Source organism: Callorhinus ursinus, unplaced genomic scaffold (assembly GCF_003265705.2).
Source record: "Callorhinus ursinus isolate GAN/ISIS: 27379988/994484 unplaced genomic scaffold, GSC_fseal_2.0 scaffold19, whole genome shotgun sequence".
NCBI lineage: Eukaryota > Metazoa > Chordata > Mammalia > Carnivora > Otariidae > Callorhinus > Callorhinus ursinus.
In genome coordinates, this window is record NW_027397081.1 from 21802925 (window position 1) to 21824659 (window position 21735).

The following is a 21735-nucleotide window of genomic DNA, read 5'->3' on the forward strand; positions in this document are numbered from 1 at the left end:
CAGTTAACAACCCATCTTATAATGACTCAAAATTGGCTTTAGTTAGCCATGGGATTAAAAAAAAAAATCAGCTCTAAAATGTATGATGAAAATTATATGAAAGACCTATATAGGTCTATAGTCAAAACATGAGTATTGCAATTTCTTTTAAAAGAGAAATCCCACTAAAACACAAATCTAAAACATGATGACTAGAGCTTGGAATTAGAAATTCAGGGTAGAATTTTGATGTCTTTATTTTAATCTCAAAAAGGATTTGACCATAAAAAAAGAAAATATGCCTAACCATCAATAAATAGGAATCAAAAGATTGGATGAAGAGATCAGAACCATTCTAATCTAACTATAATATGACTTGAAAACATGTTAAGTAGAAGTATCTACTTAGAATCAGGTTTGGGGGCACCTGGGTGGCTCAGTCAGTTAAGCGTCTGCCTTCGGCTCAGGTCATGATCCCGGGATCCTGGGATCGAGCCCCGCATGGGGCTCCCTGCTCAGCGGGGAGCCTGCTTCTCCCTGTCCCTCTGTTTGCACACACTCTCTCTCTCTCTCTAATAAATAAATCTTTAAAAAAATTAGTTTTGAAATATACTTTAACCCATCAGAATTTTATAGTCCTCCTTACTGTAAAATGAAATCCCTAATTCCATCTTGGATGAACATCCAAGATTTAATGGAAGAAATAAAGTGAGCTTGTTTAAAAAGGTGATCATAGTAAGATGAACCCACAAGGTAAATCATGGAAAGAACGCAGTAGTTAGACTTTAGTATGGTTCTACTCAAGAGCTGAATCGTCTATCAAGAACAATGAAAGTATCTTCTCAGTATTTAGTAATCTCTGGATCTACTGGACTTACTGCTCAGATGCCTGGACACCAAACTGAAATCCTGGTATATGAGCTATCATTAAATCATGGTAACATCTGAGGCACCTGGGTGGTGTGGTCCGGTCAGTGTCCTCCTCTTGGTTTTGGCTCAGGTCCTGATCTCAGGGTCCCGAGATTGAGCCCCTCATGGGGCTCTGCACTCAGTGTGAGGCTGCTTCTCCCTCTTCCTCCCTCTCTGCCCCCTGGCCCTGCTCTCTCAAATAAATAAATCTTTAAAAAAGAATCATGGTAACATCTAAAAATCTAATTTCACAGCAAGAGTGAATAGGGTAGAACAGGCAGGAGGAAACACTATATTCAATCAAACTGAATTAACTGGTAACACGACGTTATTTTAGGGGTGATTATAAAAAGGATTAAATAGCACCTTTTCTACAAAACTTTACTGTCGCATTTGTAATGACACCCATTCACCATCACATGACGATTTTATAAGCCAATCATCAAACTTTTTCAACATATTGCAAGCGAGGTCATATCATGCCAGATAATGAAGTTAACTCCACTTTATGGATGAGGATTCTTCATTCCCACCCTCACGTTCTCCTAGTCACCAAACTGAAAGGAACAGTTTAAGTGACTAAAACCGAGGTGAGTGATAAACAGCATGTCCGTTTCAGCTGAAACTACGTTCACTCCCTAATTCTTATTGCCTGTTACTCACTGTGTTGTTATACACATACCCTGAGGCCAGAACCATGAAAATAAGCCAAAATACATGGACAAGAAAAATGTCTTATCCCTAGCTTATGATGCTATTTTTGTTTTTATTGTCATAAAAGAGGCTGCCAAGTTCTGATGTCACTACAGTAATTTCATGGCCTGATAAAAGTAGTATTTTATCCATTAAACATTTGTCCCCCTTGCCAAATTTACCTCCAACCAGGCAGTGTGTACAATTACTCATTGAACAGATATCAAATTATAGTAAAATAGAGAATACTAATTACTTTTACTGATACCATAAAAAGCCAATAACTGTCAGGCATTTTCCTGACAAGAGACAGAAGCCAGAATGCACTTTTTAGTACATATATATCCAAGAAACACCTGCAATGCTGAGTATTTTAAAAACAGCCAGGACTTGACATCAGCTCTCTAGACACCAAATGTTGCACAGAAGAAAAATACACATTTTAAATATAAAAAAATTGTTTAAAACTTCATCCATTTACAATTTTAAAAAGAAAAAAATTTTTCCATTTTTTAAAATTTTATTTTATTATGTTAGTCACCATACATTACACCATTAGCTTTTGATGCAGTGTTCCATGATTCATTGTTTGCGTATAACACCCAGTGCTCCATGCAATATGAGCCCTCCTTGATACCCATCACCGGGCTAACCCAACCCCCTATCCCCCTAAGAAGAAAAAAAAAATTTAAAGAAAAAAATAAAATTGTGAAAACATCATGCATGAATTCCAATAATAATGTGACATTTAACTATTTTTTCTCTAAAGCATTTTCTTCATTATTTGAAGCTGTGCTTGACATGCAGAATCACTGATTTTTTTTTTTTTTTTTTTTTTTTTGTCTCTCATTCTGAATCTCCTCTCATCCCTCTCCCAAATTTTAAAAAGAATGCTGGAGGCTGGAGGGGTAAAAGGTAGCGGTAACAGAGAAGAGATGAGAGAGACCTGCTTAGAGCCAGGGAGGGAATGGTTTACGCGTGGACATAAACACAAAACCGTAAAAACTCAATCTACTATACTTCGCTGCTTTATAAAATAAAATTGGTTTTAGTGACCAAAATCACTATTTTGGTGATTCAGGATTCTACACTCCCTTTAATCATTCTAAATATCAATTATTAACATCTATTTACAGATATAAGATGTGTACATGGTTGGATTAAATAACTATGGGTCTCAGAAAATGTCCCAAATATAGTTCTATTGATGGGATAAGTCACTAATATTGGCCTTTCCCCCAAAATTCAAGTATAGAAAAGTAGGGTGGAGGAGACAAGGCAGAGAGCAAAGACATATATTTCTTCATTTTTGACTGTACATTTGTTGTAGGAGTGAAGAAATAACTGGGCTAGTGGATGGCCTCAAGGAAATCCTCAGACGTGCCCCTCCATAAAAAGGAAGCAAATACTATCCTTGTAAAGCACTACCATTTCTGACACTTACATACTTAGAATACTGGAAATGTCCTTATTTCTCTTTAGGTAAGAAAAAGGATACTTGACATTTACTTATTAGTGACAAAGAAAGAATTACATTTAAAGTGAAAAGAGCCGACAAGTAGAGGCAATCCTCAACTTTAAACTAGGGTTGGTTTGAGAAAATTTATTTCTTCAGTGGCTGTTTGGAAATTTGTAACACATTTTTCTCCCTCTAAAATTACACATGGATGGGTTAATGTAGAATCACTCCTTCAGAAAAGACCATTCCATGGAGTCTTAGTACTGTAAGGGCCATTAGAGGTCACGTGGTTCAATCTCTCACCCAAGGAAGAGATCGCTTCCACAGTGTCTTCAGCAAATGTCTAGTAATAGGAGCTCATGTCCCCTCAAAAGAGCATTTTCTATCATGAGGCAGTACTATTTGTCACAGTTCTTCCTTCTTTTGAACCAAGATCTGCATCTTTTGAGTGCCCCTACGGGACAAAAGATGAATCATATATCACTATTTCAACTCTCCCCACCCCCCTGAAATCTGGGCCACTGGTGGTCTGATTTAAGAAGAAAAGGGGACAACTTGCCTCTCTGGAATCCAGGGGAACCCATCCTTGCACACGGCTGTATGTGAAGAATGACCTCATGTCAAGGAGTACGAAATAATAAGATTTAATAAAATTACAAGAGCTGAAAAATACAATGTCTCCTGAGAGAGAAGTGGCTTATGTTCAAGCAGAACATCCAGAAAATCCTTCCTCCGCATTTCCAAAAACAGAAATACAAGCTATTCACCTCAACCACAACCCCCTCCAAAATTTAAGAAACAAACAAGCGGCCTTCTAATTCAGTGACATCACCTCGTTTTCTTGTTTCACTGTTTGGTGAAATAAATTTTATTTAGCACATTAGGGAATTCCAACAACACGGACAGAAATTTTAAACACACAGGCATTGTCTGACAGCAAATAAGAAGCCAAAACCTTCTCCCTGAAGGGGGGTACAGTCCTGTTCTTCAAAATTTTTCCATAGCATAACAACATCTTAGCTCTACTTTCTTCCATTTGGGGTTTTTGTTTTGTTTTGTTTTGTTTTTTTTAAGAATATTGTGTTGCTCTGTTTTCTTCTAAAAGAGTATCACGCTAATGCCGGGCTAGTGGTTTCTTCTGTACATTTCTAAGTATTGATTATGGATTAAATGCTAAGCACGAAAGATATAAGCTACCTTAGGTGGTCCTTCTTCTCTGCTTTGAGGGTCTCTTCCTTCCCTTCTAAAAAAGACACACACACAAGGGGCGCCTAGGTGGGTCAGTTGGTTAAGTGTTCAACTCTTCATTTCAGCTCAGGTTGCGATCTCAGGGTCTTGAGATCAAGCCCCGTGTCAGGCTCTGAGCTGAGTGTGGAGCCTAAGATTCCCTCTCCTTTCCCTCTGCCCCTCCCCCTCCCCACTCACACACACTTTCTCTCAAAAAAATAAAATTAAAAACAAAAAATTAAAAAATAAAACACATACACACAAAAGAATACACTTATCAATGGATTTGCTTTATGTTAATTGTGACTAAGAGTGATTATATTACCTTCACCCAATTTTATGTACAAAAATAAGGTCATGGTAATTTTTCTAAGCTAGCCACTAGGATCTGATTGTCAAATAATTTAGGGAGAGGTGCTATTTTCTTTTTTTTCCCACAGCCACATACCCAATGTGCCAATAAAATGAACTACTACAAATTTCAAAACACACCAAAGATGCTATAACAATTTAAAAAGCACAAATTACTACCATACACAGTAACATAGATGAATCTCGTAGACATAATGAGCAGTGCGAGAAAGCAGATATAAAAGAGTATATACCATATGAATCCATTTTTATAAACATAGTTTGAGAACAGGCCAAACTAATGTATGGTGAGACTAGTTAGAACAGTGGTGGCAGTCCTAAGTTAGTCGGGGAAGGGGCATCAAGGAGCCTTCCGAGGTGAAAGAAATACTCTAGATCCTGATCTGGGTAACAGTTACCACACATATGTGCATATGTAAAACTTCATCTAGCTGTTCGCTTAGTGTACATTAACTGTACACTCATGTACATTCTTACACAATCAATTATAGAAATGCAACACTGTTTCCACGTGCCTTTTCAGTTCAACTGCAAAATTAAGAAAATGGTAGCCTACTACAACTCTAGCAGTGTAAACCACTCTAAACCACTACTTCTGAGAATTCCTTACTAGTTAGTACTTTAAAGAAACTACTCTGAAAAAAAAAAAAGAAAAGAAAAGAAAAAGAAACTACTCTGGATCAAAGTAATAGACTAATGTGTATGGGAGGAGTTACTAAAAGTAACAGTAGCTAACCCTGAGACGTTTTAGTATATCCAAGCAATTTACTTTCATTATCCCATGGAGTCCCCACAACAGTGTTAAGAGATATTATTGTTATCCCCATTTTATAGATGAGTAAACCAAGATTTCGGTCAAGCCCCGGCTCACGTTAAAAAAAAAAAAAAAAAAAAAAGGTGAGCCGGTCTCTAACAAGAATATGTACCTGAAAAGCAAGCTTTATGTGTCAACTTTTTCATTCTGTTTGTAGTACGGTAATCTAAAAATAAAACCGACCAGGCGGTTGTCAGCAACAAAACAGAAAGCAGAATGTATCTCAGTTCAGTCATATAACCAGGCTATTTCTTTCCCCTCCGAATCTGGATACAAGGGACTTCACCGTTCCTTCATTCTGTGATTGAAAGGCACATCGCTGGCTCTCCAGAACTGAAGTCCCTACTCACATTCCAACTGATATGTAGCAGAACAAAATGTGTTTTGGGGTAGTTTTTTTTTTTTTTATGATCTCTGGCCATCAAAATATATCACATGGCAAAAAAAAGTCTGAACAACTGTGAACCAAGACAAGCACACTGCTGACTTTAGTGTTTACTCCAATTCATTCAAGAGTCCTTTCAATGTGGCTGTGCTAGAGAAGGGATACCCAGGATTAAGGTGGGAAAGACTTAAACGTAGTCTCTAAAAGGCTTCTTTATTTTCCCAACACTCTGTATTGTGAGGAGAATCTGGGAGAGGACTACATGGTGGTAGGATGGAAAGCACTGTGACAGGACATGATTTTAATCAGGAACAAAATATATCAAATTAACCACCGAATAAGCTACAGCATTCTGCATCAGTTGAAAACTAGCACTGGAATTCACGTTCATGTTTAACTCTTCTGGGAATATGAAAATCAATTAACGATACCATCCAAGATTCAGAACTGCTCCTCCTGGAAAAGTACACAAGCAACAAACTGGACTAATATCCCAAAAAATGTTTGGACCCAAAAATTATTTGGGCCAGCTGTGGCGGGGGAGGTAAGGGGGGGAGGCGGGCAGGGAAGGAAGACACACTCATGTTTCTCAAAAATTTTGCTCCCAAGATTTTACAGAATATTTTTGGTAGATATATTTTCATTTACTTGCAGCTGCTAGCAAGTCTGCAAAGCAATGCCTTAAAAGATACTAGAAATCAGAACTCTCAAAAAGACAACAGGAAAGAAACATATATCCTCCATGAATTTAAATTCTGTAATAATGTAACAAGAATGCAATGAAATCATATAAAAACAAAAGAGCACACTAAAATATGCCTGTCCAAATGAGCATTTCATCTCTGCAAAGAACTGGCTTCCCATAAAAGTCTGATTTTGCTCTCAGTTTAAAAAGTTATTAGAACAATACATTGGTCCTTCCAGGCAAGACCAAACTGTAACACAATTTTACATATTTATCAAAAGATCATTCAGAGAAAACTTACCAAGGCTGCAACGTGTATATGCTTGTGCTTGAGAGGGAAAGCAGAGAAGCGACTTTCTGTACTTTACAGTGGCGCTCGGTTCAGTGCTAAAAACACATCCCCACACAGTCCTGCTTGGAAGAAAGTCCTGACTAGCAATCTGCCTTGGGGTTGGGCTTTTCTCTTACAAGATAAGCTGTTAAGTCATGCCTTGATTTTAGATCTGCTAACATATGGAGTCTTCTAATGTAGCCTCTCTCCACCCCCTCCCTCCACCGCCCCATCACCGCTCAGCTCCACTCCCTCTCCACACACACACATACACACATACAAAAAAGGCACTGCAGGGCAGAAATTCCTCAGGTGCTCGCTAATGGAATTCCCAGGGTCCTGGAGCCGCTTCGGGGATCAAGAGATCTCATAGCCCCTGCTGGGGTAAGGAGCTGCGAGTCTGTTCCATTTAATCAAATACAGAATGAATTTTCAGCTCTATTCACTAGCTTGTCTCCCCGGCTCTCAAAAGGCACCAGGAAGCTAGAATCACACACATGTGGCTCTTTTAGGCAAGTATAATTAGTTTGATTTTAAAAAGCCACATTAATAATATCACCTCAGGACCATTATTCAGAGGACAGATGACAATGATACTGTATGTTTTAAGCCTGACAATGGGGGAAAGAGCACAATGACGAAAAACTTGAAGGTTTAAAAAAAAAAAAAACAAATCAACAAACCAGTTTTTCACTTAACTGTAATCCAATAGTTTTAAAATGACATGAAGGATATTCCGTATACCATCTTTTAATTTTAATTGAGAAGAATCAAAGCCCTTCTCCTCAGTCTCTTAAAAATGAATTAGTGCCATATACAAAACAAAAATTTATAAATGGAATGTTTATAAATGGAATGCTTACATGCAATATAAAATCTTGAATAAAAACAATAAAACATTCTCTAATTCAATCAAAGTTAATAAAACTTCGGGGGGGGGAAGCACTCATCAAAGATCACCATAAAATCAAGTCCTTCAAAGCAATCTATTTAGCAACCAGACTCCAAATTCTCTTTCTAATCTAATTAGTTCCTATTAAGTAGTAAGATCATATATCTAAAGAAAGACTACCTGCGTAGACAACTCATCTGCTCTTCTGATGTGCTCTTATCTAGTCTTCTACATAGTACAAATGCTATTTACAAGGCCATAGCTAATGTCATTACATGTCATAAACAACCAGTTTTTCAATTAGTTATTTTTAATGTCCTATCCCAGCCTAATTTCACTAAGATACTGTTGAATTCCTGAAATCATTTCCCCAGGATATGCTTAGAGACAATCACCAATTTTTGGTCTAAATTTGTGCAAAAGAAACATTCCTAGAGAAGAAAATGTTTACTTCAACTTATATTTTGACAAACCCATACATGAGATCATCTAGAAAGTTATGAGAGCATAAGGGCCAAGTGGAAAACAGAAAAGCAGGAGAACTAGTCAACAAATTTTACCTGACCTCTTTAGAGCAGAGCCCCATGACAGACGTTTCTATTCCCATACAAAGCCTCCATCTCTATATATACCTTGCTGATGGGGGGGGGGGCCGCGGGGGGGTCCCTATCTTCAAGTGAACTTAATTCCTGTCTTGCAAAGACGGCAAAGGGTAAGATTGATTTAGAAGCCAACCTACACAAGCTAGATCAGTATGCTCCAAGTCCTAAGGGTTTTTTGTACTTCCCCGCTTGAGAGTCAGAGCTGTTTAAGTACTTTCCATACAAGAGGAGGTTGATGAGAACCATAGCAATCAATCAAAGCATCCCAAGTGAGTTACTACACAAACAATAGCACAGTACTTCTAGTAACTGATTTTCCTGGTTGACTAAACTAGTCAAACAAAGACAGATTTCCAAATACTATATCTGAGTTTTTGCATGAAAGTTAAACAATATACACTTGTGTGTTTTTTACAGAAATATAAATGTTTCTGCTCTATCCACTGCCAAGCACACACCCAGGGCACGTCTTTACAAAATGAAACAGGTTTTCTCCATCCTTCTCATATAACTTAAAGTATGAGGCAGTTTATTTCAACATGTGCATAACAGAAACTACAGTATTTGGTGCCTCTCTGGGTTCCTAAGAATGCTCTCTAGTTAAGCACTAATTTAAAATTTCCAGAAATTTTTTTCTTTCATCTTGTCCTAAAAGTTGAACAACGCCCCCATCTTCAGCTAAAACAGACTTTTTTTTTAAATGAGCTATAAAATGTCATAGAATGCTTAGAATTACACTGAGAATAAACCCACTCGTTTTCCAGCTCCCCTCCCTACCTTTTCCTCCTTGACACTGCCCTTCAGGTATGCCAAGCGTCAGCTGGGAGTCGGAGGGCAATGGTATCAGTGAGGCATGGAAACAAGAACTGGCCTCTTTCATTTTGGGGGCCGCTGCCCTGAGAATGAATCTCATGTTAGCTTTTGGTTCAATTTTCTGTTTCTTGGAGTTTGTTTTAGGACACAGGGGCTTACTTTCTGTTAACGATGTTCCCTAAATTCTAGATCTCAATTGGAAAGCAGCCTGCCCTTAAAGCACCTGCCACCTTCTGATAGTCCTGACTAGGAAAGGCAGGCATTCTGGAGAAGAGGTCCTTTTGGAAAGCCTTCCGACCTGATTTGGTGGGGTTAGGGAGAACAATGAAGGCAAGGACGAGAGAGTCTATCTATCCTCCTCAGTGATTTATTACTGAAATCCCTAGATGTGGAGAGAAAGCAACAAAGGTCTGTAAGCTGCAGACCGAAATAAATAGCGAGCTCTAATGTATTTAGCAAATGATAATGCAATCCACAGAAAGCTTTACAGAGCAGAAGGAAAAATACACTCCCTGGGGCTGGGAAGTCACTGAGTCTGTGAAGGCAGAGAAAGATACATTGTGCAGGAAATTTCTCTTGCTTCTCCCTACACATAAATCACTGTCTCTCGCGGGCGCTCCGCGGGATGGAGGTTGAGAGGCGAGGGACCCCGCTCCCTTGGGAAAACGTGCCGGAGCCCCTGGATCTCACCTGCCCCGGCGGATCATGGTCAAAGAGATTTAATCGTGTTACTGACACCTCACCCCGCCTCCTCCCACGAGGTGGCTCAGAATCCCCGAGGACGCGGAACGGCGGTGCTCCCCCGCTGGGCATCCGTCAGCTGCTCTTCCCAGACCCCGCACGCAGCCCGGGACCCCCACGCCCTCTGGGGCGCGCCGGCCTGCCCTCCCGCGGACCTCCCGCGCCCAAGCCGCGTGGCCCCCAAGCCCGGGGTCCCTGGACCACCCCTCCCTCCGATCCTGCGGCGGGCCCACCCCCGCACCTCTCGGCGGGGCAGACTCAGTCCCCGGACCTCCTGCGCGGCAGCCGGCTCCGAAAGCCACCCCCAGGTCATCCCCCGCGCGCTGGCGGCGGCTACGGCGGCGGCGGCTGCGATCCGAACGGGCCCCTCCATGCACCGAGCAGTGCAGCAGGAGGGCGCGGCGCCTCGCACGCCAGGGCGGGGACGCAGGGGCGGGCGGGCGGGCTGGCGCGAGGTCCCCGCTCTCCTCGCACCGAGCCGCGCGAGCCGGGCACCCGGGACTCAGGGGAGGGGAGCTGGGGGGGGCGGAGCCACCGGGGCGCGCCCCCGCGGCCGCGCTCCTCTCCGCCAAGGCGCGCGGGCGCGTCACCGGCGGGCGCTGGGCCAGCGAGGAGCACGCGAGGAGCAGGAGGAGGGAACCGGGCCGCAGAGGCCGCAGCGGCCGCAGCGCCCCGCCGGCCCGCGCCCCGCCGGAGGGTGCGCGCGCAGCCTGCCAGATCAGCGGCGGGGGTATGGGCCATACCAATCTGCGGGGAGGAAGGGGGGCGCTCCGTGCAGGAGCTTCTCCCAGTCCCCTTCCTGCTTGCTCTACGGGAAAGCCGCCCCAGGAAAGTCGAGTACGGGCTCTGCTTTGGTTTAGGATAATGAGGATGAGCTGCCTTAGCAACTCACGGAGACTCCACAGTGCCTGCGCTCACTCTCTCCTCAACTTGCTTCCCCCGGAGAGGCGGCATTTGTGGCCGGTCCGCAAATGGTCTTCACGCTCCCCTGTTTGCCCCCGCCCCGGCCCCGCCCCGGCCCCGCCCCTCGCGCCGCTACCTAAGTTCTCCGTGGAGCCGGCGAGGTCAGCCCTTCTCTTGGCTTCGACCTAGTCTCTGCCTTCTTGGTTCCAGCTTCCCGCCGCTTGTGGCTCCTGAGCCTTTCCAGCACTTTCAGTGTTTAGTTTCTTAGACCGCTCCATCCCGCCCTGCATTCACATACACGCGAGCGGGTAACAAAGCTCAGAGACCAGGAGAGGCTCAGGGTCACCTGGTCAAGCTAACATGGCCTTTGGTCCCAGAGTCCCCAGCTCGTCCTTTGGACTTGCCTCAAGTTATTTGATCTCACTGAACTTCAGTTGTTCAAACAGAAATAGAGAAAAATAATTTCTATTTCAGGGTTGTGAAGCCTAAGTATGATACTTGGTGAAAAGCACCTGCCACTCCCTGGGCCTTGGAGGACTGTGACTTCTTTATAATAATTATTATTACTAGCAGTTCTTTTCTTTTCTTTCCTTTTCTCTTCTCTTTACCACCATTATTATTTATTATTACTTTAACTGCAAAAGGAGTCCTGATGATACTTGAAGTTCAAAAACACTCCGTACTGGGGTGCCTGGGTGGCTGAGACTGTTAAGCTGTTGACTCTTGATCTCAGCTCAGGTCTTAATCTCAGGGTGTGAGTTCAAGCCCCTAGTTGGGCTCTTCGCTGGGGGTGGAGTCTTCTTTAAAAAATAAAAATAAAAACACTCAGTACTGAACTTCAGAAAAATATGCCAGTCTCCCTTACCTTCTAACTTGAATTCCACAAAGAAATGCTTTGAAAGTGGTGGTGGTCAAACAGTTTAGTTTTCTGCTCTTGCTATGTCCAGGTCATTGGGAAAGCATTAGATCCTAAGAAAGTCAGTTGGGGGGGGGGAGGGAAATGAGCTGCAACTCTAGTTTGCTTTCCATTGTCCCGTTTTTTACTTCAAATCACCAATCTATATGTTATTAACTTAAGGTATAGTAAATGATTTTTCATTTAGCAAATAAAACTTATAAACCCTGAAGGTCTAACGGAGAGTGTTTGGTATGAATAGGATGGCGGTCTTGCAGGTTTCTCACGGCACTCTGTAGGAATCCTAGCTATCTGCCACCACAGCGCTTACACTACAGACACTTCCTGGTTCCTCTCTTGGGGCGCCATTGACTCTGGGCACCCCCCATATCACGGTGCCATTTGACTATCACTATGCCTATTGCTCATAATCAGACTGAGAAATAATCAGCTTATTGATACTGTTTAATGTAAAAAAATAATGTTTATTGATATTGATTACTCTCTTTCTGCCTTGTTCATAAAGTGGAGAAATCATTTCATATATAAAATGGTATTTCATGAATGGATCACTCATTTATTTGTTCAACATTTACTTTAAAAATACTTATTGATGGGCACCTGTGTGGCTCAGTTGTTAAGGATCTGCCTTCGGCTCAGGTCATGATCCCAGGGTCCTGGGATCGAGCCCTGCATCGGGCTCCCTTCTCAGCGAGAAGCCTGCTTCTCCCTCTCCCACACCCCCTGCTTGTGTTCCCTCTCTCACTGTGTGTCTCTGTCAAATAAATAAATAAAATCTTAAAAAAAAAAAAAACCTATCGAGCAATTACTCTATGCCACTGCTAGGCAAAGAGGTACATAGAGAAATATGACATAGTCCCAAGCTTCAAAGAGCTTACCATCTAATTATGATCCAGACGCATAAATGGGTAAGTACGCTGAGATGTCTTCAACAGGGAGCTGTGGGAACCAAGGGCAGTGTTGCTGACACTGCCCAGAGTTCAGGGGAAGGGGAAGGTGGCTTGTCAAGAAAGATTTCCCGAAAGAAGTAACCCATGAACTAAGTCTTAAAGGATTGTAGGAGTCGGCCAGATAAAGGTGAAGGAGTGGAAGGGCAGCTTGGCAGAGGGGACATGATGAATAAAGGCATAGAAATGAGAAACAAGGCAGCCCACAGGAACTGCAGACTCTTCTCTGTGGTTGAAGTGTAAGGGGCTACATAGGGATTGGTAAATGAAAGCACTGCAGAACGAAGCTAAAGCCGTATCACAGATGGCCGTGCATGTCCTGCCAAGAAGCTGGGACTTTATCCTGTAGGCAATGGAGAGTCAATGCAGGATCTCAAGTGGGAGTTGATATGGTCAGATTTGTGTTTAGAAACACCTAGGTAGCCGCAGTGATGAGGATAGACTAAGGGAGCCAAGTCTGAGATAAAAAAATTTGGAAGCTTCAGAAGCTGTCCGGACTGTCCAGTTGGATCAAGAGACTGCACTAGGACAATGATGAAATAAGGACAGAGAAGAGAGGGGAGATTCCAGAAGCAAGAAGAAAGTTTGGCAGGACTTGGAAACTGATTGCTTGTGAAAAGTAAAGAAGAAAGGGAACCCAAGGATGATATCAGCCTTCTAGCTTGAGTGCATGGTGGTCATGCCTCCTACCCCCATGGTGCCTGGAAAGAGACTAATGCCCCGCAGGAGATACAGGTTTTCGGGAAGCAATGATGTGTTCAATTCTGAGCCTTTTGAATTTGAGGTCCCTGTGGAACCTCCATGTACAGGTGTTCACAAGATTGATAAGTCCAAGCTGGAGACACAAATTTGAAAGTCATCAGCATGAAGTATATTTATGCCATGAAAGTAGAAGTGACCCCCTCAGGAAGACTATGGAACCCTATAAAGTTGTGGCCAAGGGTGGATTTCTAAAATTCCAATAACTAAAGCCCTCAGTTATCCTGATGAATTTGGAGGGAATGCTGTTTACTGAATTAAGGTGTGGAATGTGAAAAAGATGTTTGGGGAAGGTGTTTGGAATAGCCATTAGGAAAAATGAGAGGTGAAAATTGAAAGTTGAAAACCAACAACAGGAGTAATGAGTGATGCCGAGAGCCTGGCTGAGGTTGGGGAATCATGAATTCACAGTGGAGGAATCTGCATGATTATTTGATTTTCTCTATCAAAGTCTGACCGCTCAAGTGTAAAAGAGAGAAGCTAACACTGATCCAAATTTGGAGCTTTGTTGGGTGATGTGGGAGAAGGAGAATAATACAGGTATTGGTAAGAAAGTAATCTAAATCATCAATCCTAGGATCCCTGGTGTGAGCTGAAAAGGAATGATAAACTAGAATAAGATGTCAAATAAAAGAAAAGGAGATTTCTGTGAGGTTAAAGAGCAGTTGTTACAGGATTGAGGAGTGAAAAAGCCACCAGATCTTTGGTTATGATCACCCTTTCCAAAGTGGAACAGTTCCGGATAATGATTAGATCTAGCAGGCTAATGGATGCTGGTGGAGGAAGTGGTGTAGAGATTTCAAGTCATCCTAATTTATGGAGTCAGGGCTGGAGAGATGTGCAGCTCGTGAAGGGACCAAGAGTAATGTTAAAAGAAATACCATGAGCCAAGTGCCCAAGTCCACAATGACTGGAAGGTTGATAGATGCTTAAGTGACATGGATGCACATTCAATGACTTTTAGGCCTGAACTGGGTGTTTTTATAATACTAAATAAATGTTAAAACTGGTTCTCCAAGAATAACACGATGGACTGAGTAGAATGAAGCAGACCTACATCAAATTCTGACTCCACCTCATTTGACTTGGTCAAGTTATTTAAACTCTTGGAGTCTTTGTTTCATCATTTCTGAAATTGAGATGATATTAATACCCCCATAGAGGGTTGACAATATGACCTCCTTTCTTAGGGTTGCTAGAAAGATTAATTGAGGTAAAACATGTGAAGTACTTAGTACTTGGCAATAGCAAACACTGAATAAAAGATAGATATTATAATAAGAGTTAATGCTTATGTGGCACTTGTTATGCCAAGTATTATCTTAAGCCTTAGTCCCATATTACAAATGAGAAAACTTGAGGCCACATACCTAGTCAGTGTCAGAGCTTTGTGTTCAGACTCAGGTAGCCTGGCTCTAGAGGCTGGACTCTTGATTACTGTCCATTAATATACAAGGATAAAGATAAAGAATGTTCCTCTTTATTAATATCACTACAAGTTAATGTGTCAATCAAAAAACTTTCATTGAGCACCTTTTCGGCATAAAGTACTAAGTTAAAGAAAATGCCTAGATTGAAATACATCTACGGACTTCCTGAGGATCCCTTGGTCTCGCCTGTCTCTAGGACCCTTGGCTACCACAGTGACCCATCTGAGGCTCTTCTCGCTGTTCTCGGACCCTGCAAAGCTTGGGATCTCACTCCCCCAGCATTGCTGAGAAGGCCAGGTGACCCAACCAAAAGTGTGGGTGTGTCTCCCCCATGAATGTGAGAAGGACACAGAGGAGCTCAACCAATTCCTTCTCCCTTCCTCCACCCAGGGGCATGATTTTTCAGTAACTCTCATCTGGAGACATCCCTGGTGGCTGAGCCGGAACACCTGTTGAGTGACCAGCTGTGTTTGTTTCCCAACTTTTCCTACCACATTTCCCTTTTCCCTCACTCTCACCTGATACTGACTTAATTGCCCCAATTTCTGTTTCCTACAGAAACTCTGAACACCAGGACTTCTGTTCACAAAGCGTTAGAAGGATTGGGCCTATCTCTACATAAAATAAGTAACAATACAGATAACTATGTGATAAACACCGGATGAGCAGAATCAGCAGAGCGCAAGTTTGAGTCCCCGCCTGAATAGTAACTACATGATCTTATATTTTTCTGCACCTCAGTTTCCTCATACATAAAATGGAGGTAGTGATACCTGTGCCATACTTTCATACCGTGGTGGTAAGAATTAAAAAATGGTACAACCTCCAGGGAAGAAAATTTGATGACATTTATCAAAACTTCACATGCTTTTACCCTTTGATCCAGTAGTTCCAGTCTTGAAATTTATCCTACAGATACTCTTGCACTTACATAAAATGCTGCGTGCACAGGCCCATTCACTGCAACATTGTTTATAACAGATTAAAAACAACCTGAGTGTCCATCTTGAGGAACTATAGCCACACAATGGAATAGCATGCAGCCAAAAAAAGTAAAAAAGACATTCTAGAGAGTTTCTGTGGAAAAGATTCTACCATTTGCAGCAACATGGATGGACCTCCATGCTAAGTGAAATAAACCAGACACAGAAAGACAAATGCAGGATGATCTCTTGGTTGTGTGTGGGATCTAGGTAATAGAACTAATAGAAACGGAGAACAGATTGGTGGTTACCGGAGACAGGGGTGGGGGAAGGGGGAATTGGGTGAAGGTGGTCAAAAGGCACAAACTTTTGGTTCTAAGATAAATAAGTACTGCAGAGGTAACATACAGCATGGTGACTATTGGGAACAATACCGTGTTGTGTATTTGAAAGTTGCTAAGAGAGTAGATCTTAAATGTTCTCACCATAAGAAGAAAAATTGTAACTAAGTGAGGTGATAGATGTTAACTTCTTGTGGGGATCTTTTCACAATATATCCATCTATCAAATCAAGATGTTGTGCACCTTCAGCTTATACAATGTTATATGTCAATTATATCACAGTAAAACTGGGGGGCTAAAGGAAAGTACTCTACGACCTGTCCTGAAATGGAAGACAGGGAGCGAGATGTCAATGCAGAATGGTGTATACAGTGTTATGCCCTATTATATAGAGTTAGGAGAGAGAAGCTAAGAAAATGTATTTGTAATTGCTGATCTTTTAGAACCATTGGAAGGCTCCAAAGAATAACTTAAAAATGATTACCTCTGATAAGAAGTGGGTAAATAGTATTGACAGGAACGGAGATAAAATTGAGGCTTTTTAACTTATAGCTTTTTATAATATTTTGATTTTTGAACATGGAAATGAGTTACATATAAAAAACAAAACAAAACAAAAATTTAATATGAAAATAGTATCTGCCTTTCAAGGCTTAAATGAGATAAAGTGTCAAATTCCTAGCACGGTACCTGAAGGACAGTAGGAGCTCAGTAAAAGGTCACTACAAAAAACAAAAACAAACAAACAAAACAAAAAAATAACTTTCATCTGAAATGGAGGAAGAAAGGCTTCAAGAAGGAAAGAGAACGGGGCGCCTGGGTGGCTCTCTCGGTTAAGCATCTGCCTTCGGTTCAGGTCATAATCTCAGGGTCCTGGGATGGAGCCCCGTGTTGGGTTCCCTGCTCCGAGGGGAGTCTGCTTCTCCCTCTCCCTCTGTCCTCTGCCCCTCCCCTGCCTTGTGCGCATTCATGCTCTCTCCCTCTCCCTCTCTCTCTCAAACGAATGAATGAATGAATGAATTTTTTTTTTTTTAAAGGAAGGAAGAAAAGAGAACTTAACCTCAGCTCAGAGACTGGGGAAAACTCAAGAAAGAAGTAGAGAAATGGGGTCCATTCCCAACCAGGGTCCATTCCCTTCCTTCCTATGAAAGCAGGATTGCAGGTAGAAGACTCTAGTTAGGGCATGACCCAGGGGTTAGAGCAGAAGAGCAGTGGGAGATGTAGTGAGACAATCAGAGCCACAAAGGGAGGGTTTGAATTGTAAATAAGACGTTGAGACTTTGTTCTTTGGGTCATCATAATAACTAATCTTTGTATTATATTTCATGTTAGAAACTCAAATCTTACTGTCTGGGTTTGATACCAACTCACGTTAACGTTATAAGCCTCTAAAATATCCTTGGGCTAGAAATGATCTAATAGACGTGACAAATGTCAAGAAGTGTCCCTTTTGGCAACAGTAAAATTGGTCAAAGTGGATCACCATTAAGCTGGCTCAGTCTGTGGAAGATTTTCCAACTAAACAGTGATTTCACATGTTTTGCTTTGGGTCATGGCTTTGGATTTTATTTGATCTTATTTGCATAAGATAACCATTAATCCATTTAAAACTGACAAAGAGAAGGCAACACGACCATCGAAAGTCAATTGGCTTAGGGCCTTTCTTTTCACTCTCTGCTAAGGGTTCCAAAGTTCAAAACAACAACTAAACCCCCACAATATGTTGGACCCAGGGGGTTCAATAATAACAGAAGTCGCTTGTTCTATTTGGATAATTTCCAAATTTATACAACAAAGTTCCCGTTAAATATGCAGGAAGTTCTGATTGTTTATGATGTAATTTAATATTGACATGTTATTAAATGGCCCAACCCTCCCCCACGCCTTTGGGGTTTTATATCTGGTGACTGCAAGGTAGCTAGCACCCCTACCATGACCAGTGTTGGTAATCAACAGTTTGCTCCTGCAGGATATTTTTTTTCTTTTTTTCTTCAAAAAGAAATTCCAATAGCTTGACTGTATTCTCACTGTCTTGTACACTTCCCGAATTATGTGCAAGAGGATTTCACGGAGAGGGAGATTTCTATGGCCTTTTTTATGCTGAACAACCTAAGCCCTGGAGACTCACTGCCTAAACCCATTACACACAGATCACCTAACTCTGTGACTGGGTTTGTGATGCTAGATTAATTTACCCACACACCAGGACAGAAGAAAATGACTTTACACATCTTCTTTGCACTAGCAAAGAATGTGGAGATCATTTTACAGGAAAGAGAAAGACAGGCAGGCGCTGAGCAGATACGGATGCCCCCTTCCATGTCATTCCGTTACATGCGGCAAAGGAGCCCCTGTCTGAGATGTGAAAGAGAATGACCAGTTGGGGATATTTGCAGAGGGAAGCAGCTAACGAATGAGTTATTTGAGACTGGATGGTCTCGTAGAAAAAGCACTGAACTAAAGACTGGGAAACCTGTTCGGTATAATTTATTCCCACATCCCTTATCCTCCTGTCTGTTGTGGGAACCTGGGCCAATCACTTTGTCCCTACAGGAGAATTTCCCTCCTTCCTCTCAAAGAGAAAAAAGGAGCTACAGTACACCAAGATCTCTAAGAGGCTGGCGTTGTGAGGCAAATTCCGGCAACTTTGTAACTCTAGCATGGGTTGGAACACAAAGATTTTGACATAATATCTTAGCGGCTGCTTGAAGGATTTGGATTTAAGTCCCTTTCCGGACACCTAACACCTAGGGCAGTTCGAATTGGGCCAGTCTCTGGAGGGGCTGGAGGTCTTCTGTTCCATCCTATTGTCCATAAGCAGTATGAACTTGGGGGAGTCTTCTCATCAGCAAAACAGGTATCAATGTAACAGGTTGCCAGGTGGTTTTGAGGATTGAAGATGTGTAACATACCTTGTCTAGTGGCTGACACAGAACAGGCAGGCCCCGTAATGACTGGTCTTACTTTTCGTTAGCTGGGTTGAGACAACCACCGTTCCGTATCAGTTGTGAGTATTCCTTAGAGCTGCAACAGAGAATGGTATGAAAACGAACTTGCACCTAACATGCTTCATGCATCTATTTTCTCAACAAAATGAGCAACAAGAATAGTACCATTTGCTAAGACTTTGTGAGGGTTAAGGGAAGTAATGCATATAAAGAACTTGGCCCAGAAACAAGGACATAATCAAGAATAAAGATGAACTGGTATTATTTTTCTCATCATCATCGTGGTAAGAATCATGGTGAATTCCTCTCCTACAGACCAAAGTTGTCTCTAATTGCTTTAGCTGTGAGCAGCTATCATGTTACACGGGCAGTGAAAGATGGAGCACACATGAATTATTGGTTTGTGTTACAGTCTTTCACAGGTTCATAATAAGGATGATGCTTGCTATATATAGCATATAGGTATTTATTCATAAGTGGCATAAATTTAGAACACTGGTAAAGATCAGACAAGCTTGGCACTTGGTAAGCATTTCATTGTACTTGTTAACAAAATAAACATGTACATATATTTAAAAAGAAAATTTCATGAATCACTAGTCTTGCTTTTGCATTATGTAACCAAGTGTTTTCTTCTGGTTAGTTAAAAGTACTCATCGGGAACCCTCTTGCACTGTTGGTGGGAACGCAAACTGGTGCAGCCACTCTGGAGAACAGTTTGGAGGTTCCTCAAAAAGTTAAAAATAGAACCACCTTACGACCCAGCATTTGCATTACTCGGTGTTTACCCAAAGGATACAAAAATACAGATTTGAAGGGGTACATGCACCCCAATGTTTACAGCAGCATTATCAACACTAGCCAAACTATGGAAAGAGCCCAAATGTCCATCAACTGATGAATGGATAAAGAAGATGTGGTACACACACACACACACACACACACACACACACACACACACAGGAATATTACTCAGCCATCAAAAAGAATGAAGTTTGCCATTTACAATGACATCGATGGTAGGGGCGCCTGGGTGGCTCAGTTGTGAAGCATCTACAATGACATCGATGGAACTAGAGTGTATTATGCTAAGTGAAATAAGTCAGACAGGGAAAGACAAATACCATATGATCTCACTCATATGTGGAATTTAAGAAAGAAAGCAGATGAACATATGGGAAGGGGGGAAATGAAAAAAGGAGAGAGAGAAACAAGTCATATGACTCTTAACTATAGAGAACAAACTGAGGGGTGATGGAGGGAGGTGGTGGGGGATGGGCTTAGATGGGTGATGGGTTAAAGAGGGCTCTTGTTGTGATGAGCACTGGGTGTTGTATGTAAGTGATGAATCACTGAATTCTACTCCTGAAACTAATATTACACTGTTTAATAACTAACAAAATAAAAAAAAATACTTATAAGGGGTGTCAGTGTGGATGGTTCAGAACAGAGGCCTCTGCATCGCTATCCCAGCCTTATCAAGTGTCTGGGAGTTTGAGAGACCCTGGACCAGGGCTCCGCAGGGAGAAGATACCATGAAAGGGGACCTGGAACTCTGGCCTGTTGGAGCAGAGCTAACAGGCTAAAGAAGTTAGTGGCTCCTGCCTTGGGCAACTCTCCTAGCAGCAGCTTTGGATGCATGCAGGCTTTACCTTCATGTTTATGCCAGAAAAGGAGGGGGAGCAAGGAGGGAGAGAGCACCCGGGAGCGAGACACCTGAATGTGGAGGCTTAGGGTAGGGCAGCAGGGATTGAGAACAACTGAAATTAGGAGCCATTTCCCTTCCCCTTCCAATCCACTCCTCTCTCTCTGATGAGCCATTACACTCTTAGAAAATTGTTGCTCACTGCCTCTGGCCTCCTTGCAGAGGGACTGTTAATAGAGGGAAGGCAACAGAAGAAGGAAAGGAGTTTTCTCCATTTTTCTCCAGGTTGGAGATGCAAACTGGCTGTGGGCTTTACAGGCACGTTTCCGGGCTGCAAGGCTTGAGTGAACTCATTCACTCTAAGGTGTCAGTAACTGATAGCAGCTTTATCATTTTCTCCCAGGATCGAAGGGAATGGCTCTCCAGGGATAGACTTTGGGATACTGCAGCAGATAGATCCCTAGGCAGGTATTTTGGATTTGGGGGACCTTCTGTCTCCTCCACCTTTCAGATCACAGTGTTCCCTGGTGACAAGTGGTTGGGGTGGGGGTGAGATTAGCAACCTTCCCTGACCTGGTCCCAGGCTGGGAGGGGGCATGGGAAGACCTGTAGAAGAACCCATTCACAGGCCCCTTCCCATTCTCCTCACACCCCCACCTGCATTCAGGAACACCTCTTCCCCCCCCCCCCCCAACCCCCGGCTCCTCTGTTGTATTCATTTCAGGATTTGTCAAAAGCTCAACACTGAGCCAATTAGCCCCCCCTGCAGCCCAGCTTCTCTTGGGCCCCTTCACAAAGGGCTTCCACCTTGATGAAAGGACTGTGCCTAAGGAGATACTGTGCTTAACAGTCTTCACAAATGCCCAAGGGGGAGGGCAGAGGCCTTTCTGTAGCTGGAAGGAACTGAGGTGGGGGCTTGGACACTTAAACTCAAAATAGACCAAACCAATACAAAATGTGGGGCCTCAAACTTCTTTCCTGAGTGAGATCTTTTTTTTTTTTTTTTTTTTACCTACCATC

General features: G+C 42.3%; 1 protein-coding gene across 4 annotated transcripts in view; it reads right to left on the reverse strand.

Moving 5' to 3' along the window:
• The window catches only part of CDON (cell adhesion associated, oncogene regulated), a 97789-nt gene extending 87406 nt beyond the window's left edge, over positions 1-10383 (reverse strand). The window contains exon 1 of one of the 4 annotated variants that reach the window (XM_073903946.1): positions 10174-10383. The gene's annotated coding sequence lies outside the window, so the exon portion shown is untranslated. Of the gene's footprint in view, positions 1-3343; positions 3498-6824; positions 7060-10143 lie in introns of those variants that run through there. The other 3 variants (XM_073903942.1, XM_073903945.1, XM_073903947.1) reach the window with 3 other exon arrangements.
• Positions 10384-21735: the final 11352 nt, after the last annotated feature.